The following is a 16,429-nucleotide window of genomic DNA, read 5'->3' as shown; positions in this document are numbered from 1 at the left end:
GGGGTCTGATGTTTGTGGTGAGGTTCCTACCTAGAAGGCCAGCATACTTCTCCAGCCTCCCGTGGCTCTTTTTTTTTTTTTAATGAGATATATTTTTTTAATGTTTATTTATCTACTTAGAGAGAGAGAGACAGCATGAGGAGGGAAGGGGCAGAGAGAAAGGGAGAGAGAGAATCCCAAGCAGGCTCCGCACTGTCACCTCAGAGCCCAACATGGGGCTCAAACTCACAAACCGTAAGATCACGACCAGAACCAAAATCCCGAGTTGGGTGTTTAACCCAGCCACTCTCAGCCTCCCATGGCTCTTATTCGGGTCCAGGTAAATTTAGGGTAAATAATTTACTATAGGTCCACCCAGTGTGGTGGGCATGTGTGAAAGCTGTCACCATGCTTGGCAACGCTGCATGTGTGGTAGAAGGGATTTTACACATCTATCAACGTGGCTAAGAGATCAAAGATTCATGGAGAGATGCTCACATTCTTTAATGTTGTCCCCGAACTCAGATGGCTGTGGAGATGACAACCAGTAAAATGCGTCAACAGTAAGGTACTGAAAAGAAGCATGCTTTACATTCCCTGTGCTATAGTATCAATGTGTATTAGAGCTTAATTTTCAGAGTAGTCTTTGTCTATTAAAACTCCAAGGGTACTTGCTAGAAACAGATATTTCCTATTCTCATGGCTTATCAATGCAAGACTAAATCAAAGGCAACAGGGTCACTAAGAACAGACAAATAAAGGGATGGCCATGAACACCGTGACTTTGTGAAGCAACTAGAATTTTGCTCTCCGCCACATCATTTGGAGGATGGATTTGCAGACTGAGGTAGGCGGCTATAAAGGAGTCATCGTCAATATGAATTGTACACATATGATGAACAGCACAAACATAATATCTGAGAGCAAAAAAGGAAAGAAATGTTCCCTGTCTGTAGTTTTATTCTGCTGGGTGTTCCGAGATGTTTCCTAAATGGACAGTCAGACTTCTAAGTGACCGTGTAATTCCCCATCTTTGCATGGCAGGAAGAAGAAAGATACAAATATGCAAACGCCGATCTCTTACATGGTTGCATGGATACCAAGCAGATGGGTAGATGAACATAAAACTGGTCTTTATAAACAGAGAGAACCCCTGTCAATCCAGGCTGCATCCATCTGGCTGTACGGCTACAGCATTGCTTTATCCGAGAGGGACAGAGTGGAAGACAGGCAAGCTAGGAGAGAGCGCCGTTGAGAGAGGAAGCTGTTTGAACTTTAGAATCTACTTAATATTAAAATAATGAAGTAGCTCTCAATTACATAAATGTTGTGTTATTAGTTCCTGTGGATGCACCTTGGGGACTAAGGATCTTTGGAAGAGATATTTAAGTGTCTTGATTAATAATCCCAACACTACTTACTAGCTAGCTACTTAACCACTCCAAGCCTCCATTTTCTTCTCTATGAAAGGAGACATGACATTGCTACTGCCTCCTAGGGTTTTCGTGAGGGTTACCTGAAACAGTGTTTGCAAAGCCTATTGTACGGATCCTGGCACATAATAAATGTCCAATAATTATAAAAAATAATCTTAGCGACTTTATTACGATTGCTGCCTTCACTCTCGCTCTTCCTGGGAGAGAATTTCTGTGCCTTCTCCTCCCTTTCTTTGTCTTTCAGCTTCTTATCAAACATTGTGTGCTCTTCGTTGCTCTTTGCATTTCAGTCATTAAAAACTCATGTTTCTTTCATGCAACCTCTCTCTGGCACAGTCGCCTCAGAGAAGGAAACCTTGGATGTCAAAGAAGTTAAAATAGAGCCTCTGCTGCTTCCAATCAGGGGCAACTGCCTTCTTGCTCTTCTTTCCAATCCATCACGAGTCCTTTAGCTGTGAATTTGTTTTTCAGTGATTTTAATTCAGTTACAGCAACACCTTGGATTGTGAGTAACTTGTTCTGCGACTGTTCCACAAGATGAGCAAACATTTCTAATAAGTTTTAACTGGAGAAACTAGCGATGCCTTGCAATACGTGTAGTATTTGACTCCAAAGGTCACATGATCACAACTTAACTAATGGTTCTCCTCTCTTTCTCTCTCTCTCTCTCTCTCTCTCTCTCTCTCTCCCTCTCTGTGGGATCGTGGGTGATCATCTCCCATGCTCGGATGCTCAGTCTCAGGCCAGAGTGTCTGGCAAAAATCAGTGATTTTTCAGAACTTTACAAGGTGCCCCCAACTGGCACTAGTGTATGTTTTGTGCCTTCAAAGCACCTATGGACAGTCCTTTGCTTTTCCATACAAGAGTGTGCTTAGGAATGCTTTCCTTCATTCTAGGTCATTGGATAGGTTCCTTGTTAAAGTTGCATGAAAAGAAAAAGATTCCACTGAGCCAACAGATAGCAGTGATTCCGTTAGTGATAGTGAAAGTCATCCTACACAATAACCCTCCTCTGTCTTGTGTCTCTCACACCAGCCACGAAGGTTTTCAAAGGTAAGTGCAGGTTAATTTATTTTTCTTTATATTTTTATTTGCTGTATTATTTTGTATTATAGTATTGTGATCATTTTTATATGAATATTTTTGGGTGTGGGACAAATCATCTGAGTTTCCATTGTTTCTTATGGGGAAGTTCGCTTTGATATACAAGTGTTGTGGATTACAAGCATGTTTCTGGAACGAATCATGCTCACAAACCAAGGTTTTACTGTATTTAAATAACGAAACATGCTGATATGTAGTTACGTGGTGATGCATGCTCTCAGAGGTAAGTTAACTTAGAACCCCAACAGCTCCTCCCTCCGCCATCTCCTTCATCCACCACCTGCCCCTCAGACCCCAACCCCTCGGCTTCCATGCTGAATTCCCTTCAAAAGAGCTTCTGGCAGATGCTTGCCCAGCTTTTGTCTGATTGACCCTCTGTCAATGAAGTAGACCATCCCTCTTTAGACAACTCTAGTTGTTACACACCTCTTTTTTTTTTTTTTTACAGTTTATTTGTTTATTTTGAGAGAGAGAGAGAGAGTACGAGTCAGAGAGGGACATAGAGAGGGGGGGAAAGAGAATCCCAAGTAGGCTTCACACAGGTTAGAGCCCGACGTGGGGCTAGAACTCACGAACTCTGAGATCATGACCTGACCCAAAACTGGACATTTAACTGACTGAGCTGCCCGGGTACCCCTTACACACATCTTTTTTAAGCTGAGTCCAAATCTAACTTCTTCCCAGTGACTTTCTTTCCAATGTCTGGAGTATGAGAGAGTAAATGTAACTGTTCTTTCATATGCTGGCCTTCCAAATATTTGAAAACCTTAAACCTTCCTTGTGTTAATCCATCTCAAGCACTAACATGCACAGATCCTTCCCCCACATATGTGAAATAATTCTCCAGCATTTTCCTGTCCTGTCACTCTTTCTCTAAATGCCTTTTTACTGTAGCTACATGGTATTTAAACAAGTCACCTAAGGTTTCACCTTGTTGAATTATTCTACTTATGGTTCATCCAGAGAAGAGCAGAGCAAGGCTACAGTTTCCTAAGGAAACGCTGTACATTTCTGCATTCAACCTGAAAGGACTTTAGGAGTTGAGACATCTGCTTGGTTTGCTGGCATATATTAGCATATATTAACAAGCTGCCGAGGTCCTAAACGTGAACTGTCAGGTGAACCTCACTTACCCTGCAGTTGTACGGCTGAATTTAAGTACGGCTTCCTACAGAGATGTCCCTCTAAGATTTCACAGAATAACAATTTTTACATAACTACGTCTTCATCATTTCTTGCTTGGAGGCTTATAGCACCTTCCTAATTATTTCTTCTTCCATTTTAATCCTCTCCTAAACTTACGCCCCATGCTATTGTCAATTATTTCTTCTTAAAGTATTCTCATTAGACCATTTGTTTCAGTTAAATTCCCCTTTCTGAACCCCTGACAGGTCTGTAAATGGGCTCCAGGAAAAGGTCTTTGAACACTTTGAAGACACCTGTGCAGAATGTTGTGCGGGAAGAAAATCCCATAGCTGTCAACCGGTTAAGAACAATGACTTACAAAATAAAATTTCAAACAGTGTATGGCCAGAACAACCGAGAGGGAGTTGAGACCTTGGTTAAAAAAAAAAAAAAAATCAGGAGAGGCACTGATTAAAACTCTTTACATGGGATTCTTGCTGAAATAAAACCAGTTGGGCCCTAAATTGCTGAGCCTGGTCATTTGTACCAACTCCTCCTCTTTTCATGACTCCTCTTTTCATGACTTGCTTTACCACTTCCTAGCTTGAGAGATTGGGGCATATTTTTTCCCCTCTTAAATCCTTGGTTTCCTCATCTTAAAAATGGAGAAAATACCAATACCTCATAGGGCTGTCTTAAGAATTGAGTGATATTACATATGTGTGGTAGATAATCGTCAGGTTTTCTGGTTATCTGGCGTATTTTGAATACCCATGCTACGTATGATAGTGTCCAGGCTTCCGAGTCCTGTCTGCTCAGGGCAAAACTCAGAAACCTCTACCCTCATTACATCTAGGGCTCTGGCATGTGACTGGACGCCACCAACCACATTGACTCACCCATCCAGGACTTCCGTTCCGAAGGTACCTCATAGAAGGAGGTCTTGGTGGCGATCATTGTCTTGGTGACGTTGGTTGCAGAGACAAGGAGTTGAAGGGCTGAGTGGTGGCAAGCTTGAATCTTAATGGAGCAGGGTCAGCCATGGTCGCTCTCCTTCTCCCTGAAACCAGTTCCACGGCAAGGTTTTAGATATTGTTCCTCGAAACTCAGTCTCAAGGCTGGTTCTCCAGGCTGACAGCCATTCATTATCTTTTTTAATAAGACTCCTTTTTCTGCATAATAGTTGAGCAAGCCATGACTCCTGACTGATACACTGAAGCAAAACAGTTAGAATGGTGCTGACCATTTAAAAAAAAATGTGGGGGGGCTATAAAATCCCCTCCCCTGTGACATTGCCCCAAGGACAGTCATTCCTCAGTGTCCCTGGCACCATTGAAGTGGGATTATGATTATTTGCACTCATGCTTGTTCTTCCCTGAGCTGTCTCTGAAGGTGGGAACCCCTTCTTACTCACTCTACATCCCCAGGGCCCAGCAGGGGGCTGAGAGAGTCATGAGTTCTCATGCCTGTAATGATGTTTGTGATGGGGTGAACCGCTCAGGGAGCTGCAGTTCTACCTAAATGTACCTCACCACCCCACACAGTCCGGTGTTTTCCGTAATAAAATGCCATGAGAAATTTTGTCAACCACTGAGCTGACATAAGATTGGTAGGACCACAGAATTTGCACTAACCCACCAACATATTAAAACAAGCAAAATGAGGTCTGTCAACCTCAAGAAAATTTTAAAGACACACACACACACACACACGCACACACTTTCCTCAACATAACACAGGACACCTTTCTTATTAAAAGCTTGAGAAATTTTAACAGTTTAAAGATGAAACTAAAATTAGTCATAGTCTTGCTACCCAGATACCATAGCAGTTTTTTTTTTAAATTTTTTTTTACATTTATTTATTAATGAGAGACTGAGAGAGACAGAGCATGAGCATGGGAGGGGCAGAGACTGGAGGAGACACAGAATCCAAAGCAGGATCCAGGCTCTGAGCTGTCAGCACAGAGCCCAACATGGGGCTTGAACCCACCAACCGGGAGATCATGACCTGAGCCAAAGTTGGATGCTTAACCGACTGAGTCACCCAGCCGCCCCCATAGCAGTTTTTATCTTACATGCAAACATTTCTATTTTTATCTATTATTTCTTTTTCATCTTTTTTCCAGACACATTTCACATAGATGAGATCATAAAATTACATTTGCAATTTTGTATTCTGTCTTTTGTTTATATTTTTACCCTAAAGATTTTCTCACACCTCCAAATACTTTTTTGCAAATACCATGATATGCATTGTATAAATGATGGTAACTTATTTAATGGAGTGTTTTTCAAGGGCATCTGGGTGGCTCAGTCAGTTGAGCACCTGACTCTTGATTTTGGCTCAGGTCATGATCTCACGGTTCCTGAGTTTGAGCCCCACATGGGCTTCATGCTAACAGTGCAGAGCCTGCTTCGGATTCTCTCTCTTCCTCTCTCACTGCCCCTCATCCGTTCATGGTCTCTTTCTCTCTCAAAATACATAAATAAACTTTAAAATAAAATTAAAATAAATTAAAAATATGGAGTGGTTTTCAAACCGTACTCTCAAAGTCCTCAGTTTCTCCCAGGTCTCCCCTCCAACAGCCACTGCAGAGCCAGAAAGAGGCAGGTCTTGCCATCCCCGAACAGATCTGCTATTATGGGTCTTAATTACCAAGGTTCTTTTTTTTTCTTTTTTAATGTTTATTTATTTTTGAGAGAGAGAGAGAGAGAGAGAGAGAGAGAACAAGTGGGGGAGGGGCAGAAAGAGAGGGAGACAAAGAATCCGAAGCAGGCTCCAGGCTCTAAGCTGTCAGCACAGAGCCAGACGAAGGGCTCATACCCATGAACTGTGAGATCATGACCTGAGCCGAAGTCGGACACTTAACCTACTGAGCCACCCAGTGCCCCTTCATTACTGAGTTCTAAGTAAGATTTTGTTTTATTAAAAAGGCTTCCACTAGATTTGTCTCAAAAATTGAAAATCACTAATTCAGCATTCCTGTGTTACTTGAAATTAAGGCTATTTTTAGGTTTGTGAGAATATGAATAAGGCTGAAGTCAACTTATTTTACTTAAAGCTTTATCTATAGTATGTTTAAGAATTTCCTTAGCATCGAGTCCTAAAATGTGAATTAATGGAGCAAAGAATGGAAATCTTAAGGTTCACAGTATATATTTACAGCTTGCCTTTAGTATGACTGATTCACACGCCTGCCAATGGCGATCCAACACCAAGATCCTTCTAGCACTGTTATCGTACTTTTCAATCTTTTGCCATTTAAAAGGCAAAAACATTTTTAATAATTTTAATTTGCACTTATTTGATTACCAAACCACTTGAATATTTTTATAACCTTATTACCCATTTATATTTATTTTATCCTCGGTGAATTCCCTTCTATATGACCTTTTACCATTTATCTCTTGAGTCTTAACATTGTTCTTAATTAATTAATTAATTAATTAATTTGCTTTTGTATGTAAACTCAGAATAACCCTCTGTCCCTAAAGTTGTGCCAAAGACATGTCCCACTTATATAGGTAACTTTACATAAATAAACTTAATCAAAGTACAGTTTTCATGCAGTAAAATGCACTGAATTTGTGGGCATACTTTGAAGAGTTTCGGAAAAGCACACACATCAGTGTACCCAATGGAGATAGGGTATTTGCATCACCCAAAAACTTCTCTCAAATCTCATTGCTGCAAAACCCCCCTTCGGCCCCATACCCCATTGAAACTTCAGTCTGCTTTCTGTCATGATTGATTCAATGGAATTATACAGTATGCACCCTTTTTTTCTCTGGCTTCTGGTACTCGGCATGATGTTTTTGAGATTCATCCATGTTGGTGCATGTGTCGGTTGCTCTGTGTCTACACTGCTAAGCAGTATCACATTGTGCAAGTATGTCAAAATGTATCCATTTGACATTATTGCGGTGTTTTCATTTGGGGTTGGTATGAAAGGAGCTGTCAGGAAAGCATGTGTAATAGTGTTTCTGTTAATATATGTTTTTTATTTTTTTTATTTTTTTTTTCAACGTTTATTTATTTTTGGGACAGAGAGAGACAGAGCATGAACGGGGGAGGGGCAGAGAGAGAGGGAGACACAGAATCGGAAACAGGCTCCAGGCTCCGAGCCATCAGCCCAGAGCCTGACGCGGGGCTCGAACTCACGGCCCGCGAGATCGTGACCTGGCTGAAGTCGGACGCTTAACCGACTGCACCACCCAGGCGCCCCTATTTTTATTGGAGGAAGGCTTGAAATGGAAATGATAGGTCCTATGGTAAGCATGTCTTCTTTAACTTGGTAAGAAACTTCCAAACTATCTCCCAACCTTCCTTTTTACATCCCCACCAGCGAAGCACAAGAGTTTCAGTGATCTCACATGTTCACCCACATTTGCTATCGTTAGTCTCTTCAATGTCACTCACTCTAGTGTGTGTACGTGATGTCAGATTGTGGTTTCAAGTCCCATTTCCCTCATGGCAAACGATGCTGAATACCTCTTCATGTGCCTAATGCCCATTTGTATACATTCTCTTGTGAAGTCTCTGTTCAAATCTTTTGCCTATTTTTACTGATTTACTGATTTTTCCATATTCTTATTAAGATCTACAATTCTTTGGGGCACCTGGGTGGCTCAGTCAGTTAAGTGTCTGACTCTTGATTTTGGCTCAGGTCATGATCCCAGGCTGGTGGATCAAGTCCCATGTTGGGCTCCCATGCTCAGTGTGGAGCCTGCTTGAGATTCTCTCTCTCTCTCTCTGTCTCTCAAAAAAGAAAAAAACACTTCTTTATACATTCCGTGTATAAGTCACTTATCAGACATTGCAGATATTTTCTCGTATTCTGTGGCTTACCTTTTCATTTTCTTAGGCTGTCCTAATAACAGAAGTTTTTCATTTTTATAAAATCCAATTTTCTCTTTTTCCCTTTGATCGTTTATTCAGATTATGTCCTTTCTAAGTAATCTATGCCTGCCAGAAGGTTGTGAATGCTCTTTCCCTCTCTCTCTTTTGAAATTTCTATAGTTTTAGTTTTTATATTTACTTCTATGAGTTGTTTTGAGGTAACCTATATGAATAGAATGATTCAAGGTTCATTTTTTAAATAAATATAAACAATTATTCCAGAAATGATTTTTATAAAGCCATCCTTTCCCCCCATGGAATTATTATGGCATTTTGTAGAAAATCAAGTGAGCATATGTGTGAGTGTATTTATTTTATTATCATTTTTTTTAAGTTCCTTTATTTATTTGGAGAGAGAGTGGGAGAGAGAGCACGAGCAGGGGAGGGGCAGAGAGAAAGAGGGAGAGAGAGAATCCAAAGCAAACTCCACACTGTTAGTGCAGAGCCCAATGCAGGACTCAAACTCACAAACCATGAGATCATGACCTGAGTCAAAACCAAGAGTGGGACGCTTAACTGACTGAGCAACCCAGGTGCCCCAAGTATATTTCTTTACTCACTATTCTATTCCATTGACCTATATAGGTCAATATAGGTCTAAGGTTAGATAACCTTAGATAGGTTATCTAAGGCCTCTCCTTAGATAAATCCACTCTGTCTTGATTACTGTCGCTTCCAGTAAGTTGGAAGCCCTTCTTTGTTAAAATTGTTTTAAATACTCTAAGTCATTTGCATTTCCATGTCACTTTTGCTATGAATTTGCCAATTTCTACTGAAAAAAAAAAGCTTCAATTTTTATTGGGATTAAGTTATACCTATAGGTTAATTTGGTTGAGTCTTATAAACTATAAACTATACTATAAACTATAAACTATAAACATGGTATCTCTCTATCCTGGCCTCCCAAAAATGAGTTATGAACTATTTACATTTATGTTTCATATGAAAGAATTCACATAGCATTGATATTTTTAATTCCTTAAATATGTGGTAAAATTGACCGGTGAAGCTACATTGGCTGGATATTTTTTGTGTGGGAACATTTTTAAATATAAATTCAATTTTTTTTTTTAAGTTTTTTTTTTCAACGTTTATTTATTTTTGGGACAGAGAGAGACAGAGCATGAACGGGAGAGGGTCAGAGAGAGAGGGAGACTCAGAATCGGAAACAGGCTCCAGGCTCTGAGCCATCAGCCCAGAGCCTGACGCGGGGCTCGAACTCACGGACCGCGAGATCGTGACCTGGCTGAAGTCGGACGCTTAACCGACTGCGCCACCCAGGCGCCCCAATATAAATTCAATTTTTAAAATAGGTATAAAAGCTATTAAGGTTTTGAACTCCTTGAGTCTGTTTTGGTACCTTGTGCCCTCCAAGGAATTGGCCGTTTTACCTAAGTTGTCAAATCGATTGTCAAAACTTTACTCCTAATATTTCCTTCCTGTTATGTTAACGTCTATAGGATCAATAAATGAAGACAGTGTCTGCTAAAACGTGTAGCTACCAAGAACCATCACAAATTGTACATTCTGTAAAATCACCAACCAGTTTGTTCCAACTCCATAATTCATAATTCAAGTTTTCTTCACGAATGACAATGGAATTATTTTAAAATCAACAACCACATTTAAGATGTCTATTATACGAATTCTTCTGGTGCTTAGATGTTTAAGTAGATAATCTTCTATCGTGGCTAACAAAGTTGGCCAGAATGTTATGAAATAAACCATTTTCTTTTTCAATTTACTTTCATTTCACTTTTATTTTACATTTCATTTCGCTTTGATTGTCCATGACTTCTTACTTACATATTAAAGTGTATTTCTGCCTCCTTTATAACATGCGGCAATCTCTGCATCTAACTTTGTTTTGGCACCACACTTTCAATTATTATAACTTTGTAATATCTTTTGATATCAAGAAAGGGAAGAGTTCCTCATTAGTGTTTTTGTTGGGGTTTTGTTTTGTTTTTTTTCCAAAATTGACTTTGTATATTATTATTTTAATATTCCTCTAGAAGAAGGTTGAACTCTTAACTCTTCCTGCTTGAAAACATATCATTGTGATTTTCATTGAAATAACATTAAAATACCCAATAAAAGAATCGATATCTTTCAGATATCAAATATTTTCATCCAATGACATGGCATGTGACTTCAAATATTTCAGTCATCTTTTATATCATTTCTTTTTTTATGATTAGGTATTTTTTTTAATTTAAAGCCAAGTTAGCTAACAGACAGCGTAATGATGATTTCAGGAGTAGAATTTAGTGATTAATCACTTACATAGAACACCCGGTGCTCATCCCAATGAGTGCCCTCTTTAATGCCCATCTCCCATATAGCCCATCCCCCTGCCCAACATCCCTCCAGCAACCCTCAGTTTATTCTCTGTACTTAAGAACCTCTCCGTTGGCCTTCCACTCTCTCTTTTTATCTTATTTTTCCTTACCTTTCCCTATTTTCCTCTTTTGTTTCTTAAATTCTATATATGAGCGAGAGAACGAACGGGGGAGGGACAGAGAGAGAGAAGGGGACAGAGGCTCTAAAGCAGGCTCCATGCTGCCAGCAGCTAGCCTGATGTGGGGCTCAAATTCATGAACCATGAGATCATGACCTGACCCAAAGTCAGAGGCTCAACCAACTGAGCCACTCAGGTGCCCCGTTTTATATCACTTGTTAATATTTTGCTTACTCCTCTACATTCTCATTCCTTTCTTATAAGTTGGCAGATATGTCTTGTTGCTATTGTGAAGGACATTGTTTCCATTATATTTTCCACTTGTTCACTTGCAGTACAAAGCAAAGCTATTGCTTTTTATATACTTCATACCATAAATATTATAAATCTTATTATTAGAAAACTTCGTTATGAACCTACATTTATTCGTTCAGTAGTTATTGAGCATCCCTCACCATGGGTTCTCAACCACATCACTGTATTCTTACTCATTGCTCCTTTTGTTTCCCAGTGTATCTGTAAACCATGTGTTTTTTTTAATTATTTTTTTAATAATTTTTTAAATCTGTTAAATTTTAAAATTGTCTTCATGATCAAGCTGCAGTCTCTTATTGTGGCTCCTAGGCCGGGTGCTCTCTCTAGCTCAGTTCTAGCCCGCCTTTCTGGGTTTACCCCAGGTCATTTTCTCCCACACATGCTCTGTTCCACCTACAGACAGGCGGTGTAAGTCTTTCATAATTTGATTATGCATTTCCGCATACCTGCAATGCTCCTTCCCATTTGACTACTGGGGAATTCCCATTCATTATTTGAAAAGCAGCTCAAATGTCACTTCCTGTCTACAGCTAGCCCTGACCACGCGCTCAGAATTAGTTTCTCTCTCATTTGTATTACCGTAGCAGGGTGTGTATACTTCTAATACAGGGCACGTCATATTACATTTATTTTTTCAAGCCTCTGTCTCTCCTCCAAAGATTGTGTCTTCCTTCTTATTCATCTTTGTATCCTCGGTAGGTGATATGTTTTTATAGAATAAATAAATGGGATAATCAATTAATTTATTATTTCTGTAATTTATTTTTTTTTAATTTTTTTTCAACGTTTATTTATTTTTGGGATAGAGAGAGTCAGAGCATGAACGGGGGAGGGGCAGAGAGAGAGGGAGACACAGAATCCAAAACAGGCTCCAGGCTCTGAGCCATCAGCCCAGAGCCTGACGCGGGGCTCGAACTCACGGACCGCGAGATCGTGACCTGGCTGAAGTCGGATGCTTAACGACTGCGCCACCCAGGCGCCCCTATTATTTCTGTAATTTAAATAAAAAACTTATTGTCTCTGGAGTCTAACATGCTTCCCTAATTAAAATCATAGGCTACTCCCATTTACAGCCTTTTGGGGCTACTGGAAATGCTCTATGATTTCTAGAAGATTGTCACTCATAGTTCTCAGATTACATGTGAAGTCTTTTCACTGGTCTATAAAGTAGGTGCCTAGAGCTAGAACTCAAATTATTTTAGATTAGAGCTCTAAGTGTCCCCTAATCCCCTCCTATCCCCATTTTGCCTTAGGTTTCTTGTTTATAATGTTGAATCTCCTGCCTCCTAAATCAGCAGACCATCTTACTTGCTGTAAAATGGAAGGGAATCATGGGAATTCAAATCTATTGATTCAAGTATTTCTTCAGTCTATATTTCTACAAGTATCATGCAAGATAATTATAGTCTGGTTAAGGCAATAGGTACAAACACCAAAGTAAAGGCACAGTGTGATAATAGCTAAGCCAGAGGTATAGACATGATGCCATGGGAGAATAGAGCACAGATTTCCAGCAGGGAAAACTGAAAAGGATTTCTGGGAGGAGACAGATGAGATTTGGTGTGTCGGATGGGGATAGACAAGAGGAGGAATGTTCCAGGCAAAAGAGTACAAGCCTTTCTGATCTGTAATTTAAAACTATAAAATAAATTCCCCTAACAAATTTGTGTTGAGGAATTAGATGGTAGTCAAATAACATTTCAGGGAAGATCAGATATTCTTCCAGTTTTTTTCCGTTTTGGTAAATAACACCAATAACCACCCAGTTGCTGATCCTAAAATTCATCCTTGACTTTCCCCTTTCCTCTATCCAGTTTACAGTCAATCATCAAGGCCATTCTTTCTAACTCCTGAATGTCTCTCAAATCTGCTCATTTTTCATGATGCCCATGACCACCACTCAAAGCCACCTCCCTAAGGCCACTCTCCCTGGCTCCAAACCTTTTCCCACACTGTAACCAGAGTTGTATTTTATAAAAAGCAAATTGTGTCATGCCTTGGCTTAAAGGCCTTCAATGGTTTCCCATTGTCCTTAAGATAAAGTTGCTCTTCCTTCCTTTATAAAGATCCTCCACAGTGTGGTCCCTATCTGTCTTCACCAGGCCACCTATGGAGGACCATGTTTTTGTGTCTCTATATGCCTCTGTTTTGTTTTTGTTTTGTTGGGTTTTTTGGTAAATGAACCTAATGTTTTAAATATGCTAATTGTTTCGGTTTCAGTGAATAATAGAGAAAGATCCTATTATTTAGAATCAAAAAGTCTAGGTTTGTGTCAAAGTTCTGCCACTTCACATGTGGGTGACCTTGGACAAGTTACTTAGCCTCTATGACCTCCTTTGTTCTTATCTGAAAATTGGGGATTATAATAATCCCTACAAAACATATTGTTGTAAAGATTAAATGTGACAATGCATGTGAAAAAAAGCATTCTGTATACATGCAAACGTTAGCAAAAATATCATCTAATAAGAAACAAGTACCATCAGATAAATAAATACAACATTGCTTTGAACATTAAAGAGCCAGCATGAGCTAATACCTGGAAAGAGCCCAAGTTCATATACTGAAAATTTTTCATGAATTACATTTAATACACAGTTTAAAAGGGGATAAGGCAGTTCAAAGCAATGGAAAAATTAAACCAAAGTACTAAATCAGCAGACCTTATTTTCTTTCTTAATGTTTTTTTGGGTTTTGTGTGTGTGTGTGTGTGTGTGTGTGTGTGTGTGTGTGTGTGTTTTACTTATTTGGAATATAGCACAATGCTACTGATATTTTGGAAGTATTTGTAAATATTTTATACTCTTGTCAGTATTTTTGGCAGACTGTTTTATATTCCTTTAAATGAGCTATTTGAAAAGATTTGCTGCATTCCTATGATTTAATAATATTCATGAATAGGTTTTTTTTCTAAAGGACTATATCCCCAATTTAATAATGAATTCAGTAAGGAAAAATAGGGTTTATTTAACGGAAATTATTTTTATGTCTTAAAAAGAAAGCAGAAATGCATTTACTTCATTAAACAAGAGACAAGTGAACTTGGAAAACCTTTTCTCCGTGTGACATGAATACCAAGCAGATTGAACTGCTCTCCCTGCTCCTTTTCCTCTTTTCTCTTCTCTCTGCCTTTAATTCAGGTAACAGCAGGAAGCTGGAAGCTGACCATTCTCATACACGGTCCCCTTGTGCAGGCTTCTCCGACTGCCCTTGACGGAGTTCCTTTACTGCCATCTTGTGCATTTATAAAGGGATTCACCAGTTTCAGTCAGATGAGCTGGTTTATATTTAGTTCGAAGTGTGGGATGGAGGGAAGTGGAGGGCGGGGGTGGCAGAAAGCTAAAACTTTTTGAGACGGTTTTTTGAATGTATTACATTAATTAACGTGAGGTGCTGAGTCACAGACAACATATTATGGGCTCGTGAGCTAGATATTTCAGAGGAAGTGGCAGGAAAGCAGATAACAGGGACAGCGAAGCTCAAATAGATTCCGGACGTTTTGGAAAGATCGTCATGAGGATGGTGAAGAGCTCAGCTGAGAGCAAAGGGGAGTAGATTTGCATCGCAATGACACATTTGCTGAATCTGTTTCTCCGGAGACGGTATACTTCCCTTTTAGGACCTCTCCACTCTTCAGCAAAGTTACTACATTTGTCAACCAGAAAGGCCTGCCTCTCAGGCCTTCTTTCTTTCCCCAGACTGCCATTTCCCCATCTCAACACCTGCTCCAAGAACCCCTCCCCAGCAAGTCCCATGCAGTCAAGGCTCATTCTTCGCCAGAAGTTAGCGTGCCAACAGTCCCTCCTGGAAATGCTTTAAAAAGTTGGCGATCACCACCATCACCAGGGTCTTTTGCCTTTTTATAGGAGACACTTGAATACTGTATAGAGACTCAGTGGACTTTCACATTTAAAAGATTGATGGAGGAAGCTGGGGTTGGCAGCCCTCCATTTCTTAAATTTTTCCACGTAGGCATTTAAAAACATGCTGTCATTCACACAGTTGCTCAGTTAAGAAACCTGGGAGTCATCTTTGGCATTTTCTTCTTCCTCCTGCTTCCACTATTTATCCAACACGATATACCCCCCTCCCCCACCACACACACCATTGCATACATGTAGACCTGGTATTGTGAACTCTTGCTCCTGAACATCCATCAAAGGCATCTACTTTTCTCTATTTGCACTGACCTCAGTCTAGCATATGTTACAACCACCATTCACCCGGCTAACTTAACTCTCCACATGCAATATTCATCTTACAGCTGAAATAATCTGTAAAAAAAAAATAATAAATAAATTTGGTCATGTTGCAGTTTTGCATGATGCCCTTGAGTAATTTTCTTTTGATTTTAAAACAAATTCTAGGGGCGCCTGGGTGGCTCAGTCGGTTAAGCGTCCGACTTTGGCTCAGGTCATGATCTCGCGGTTCGTGAGTTCAAGCCCTGCGTCGGGCTCTGTGCTGATGGCTCAGAGCCTGGAGTGTGTTTCGGATTCTGTGTCTCCCTCTCTCTCTGACCCTCCCCCATTCATGCTCTGTCTCTCTCTGTCTCAAAAATAAATAAAGGTTAAAAAAAAATTAAAAAAAAAAATTCTAGACATTTTAACATGCGTTAAAGGCCCCTACATGCTCCAGCCTCTGCCCAGCTTCTCCAACTGCTTTTGTACCCATCTCCTTCTATTCCTGCATCAAGGACATCAGTCTTTTGTGAGTTTCTCCAAAGGGCCACGCTTAGTGTCACCTCAGGGCCTTTGAACATGGTGTTCCCTCTGCCCATGCTTCATTCTCCACACACCTTGCGCTTCTTTGTGGTGGCACTGGTCACAAATCACTTGTATAGTTTATTCCTTAATATTTGTCTCTAAGCCCAGATTTTAAATTCTATGAAGGCAGGTACCACGTCTGTTTTGTTCACTTCTATACCCAAGCCGAAATGGGGAATTAATTAAAAATTGTTGAATGAATTATTGTATTAATTATTGCCTCCTATGAGTTTTGGTTGTCTTAAATATGTTCCCTTTTGTCAGTAAGCTCCTCAAAGACAGTAATGAAATTTTTTAATGAGATCTCATGTTGGCAATGGTTGCAGAGACGACCTGGGCATGAT

General features: G+C 39.9%; 1 long non-coding RNA gene across 1 annotated transcript in view; it reads left to right on the top strand.

Annotated features, from left to right (window-relative positions):
- LOC147576984 (uncharacterized) overlaps positions 1–16,429 on the top strand; it is a 246,943-nt gene that overhangs the window by 208,908 nt on the left and 21,606 nt on the right. Inside the window, exon 8 of the long non-coding RNA XR_015241373.1 lies at positions 2,312–2,468. This is a non-coding gene — a long non-coding RNA (uncharacterized LOC147576984). The remainder of the gene's footprint in view (positions 1–2,311; positions 2,469–16,429) is intronic.

Source organism: Puma concolor, chromosome D1, assembly GCF_028749965.1.
Source record: "Puma concolor isolate L17-30 chromosome D1, mPumCon1.1.hap2, whole genome shotgun sequence".
Taxonomy (NCBI): domain Eukaryota; kingdom Metazoa; phylum Chordata; class Mammalia; order Carnivora; family Felidae; genus Puma; species Puma concolor.
Note: the sequence above shows the minus strand (reverse complement) of the source record. Positions and strands in the feature narration are given on the sequence as shown.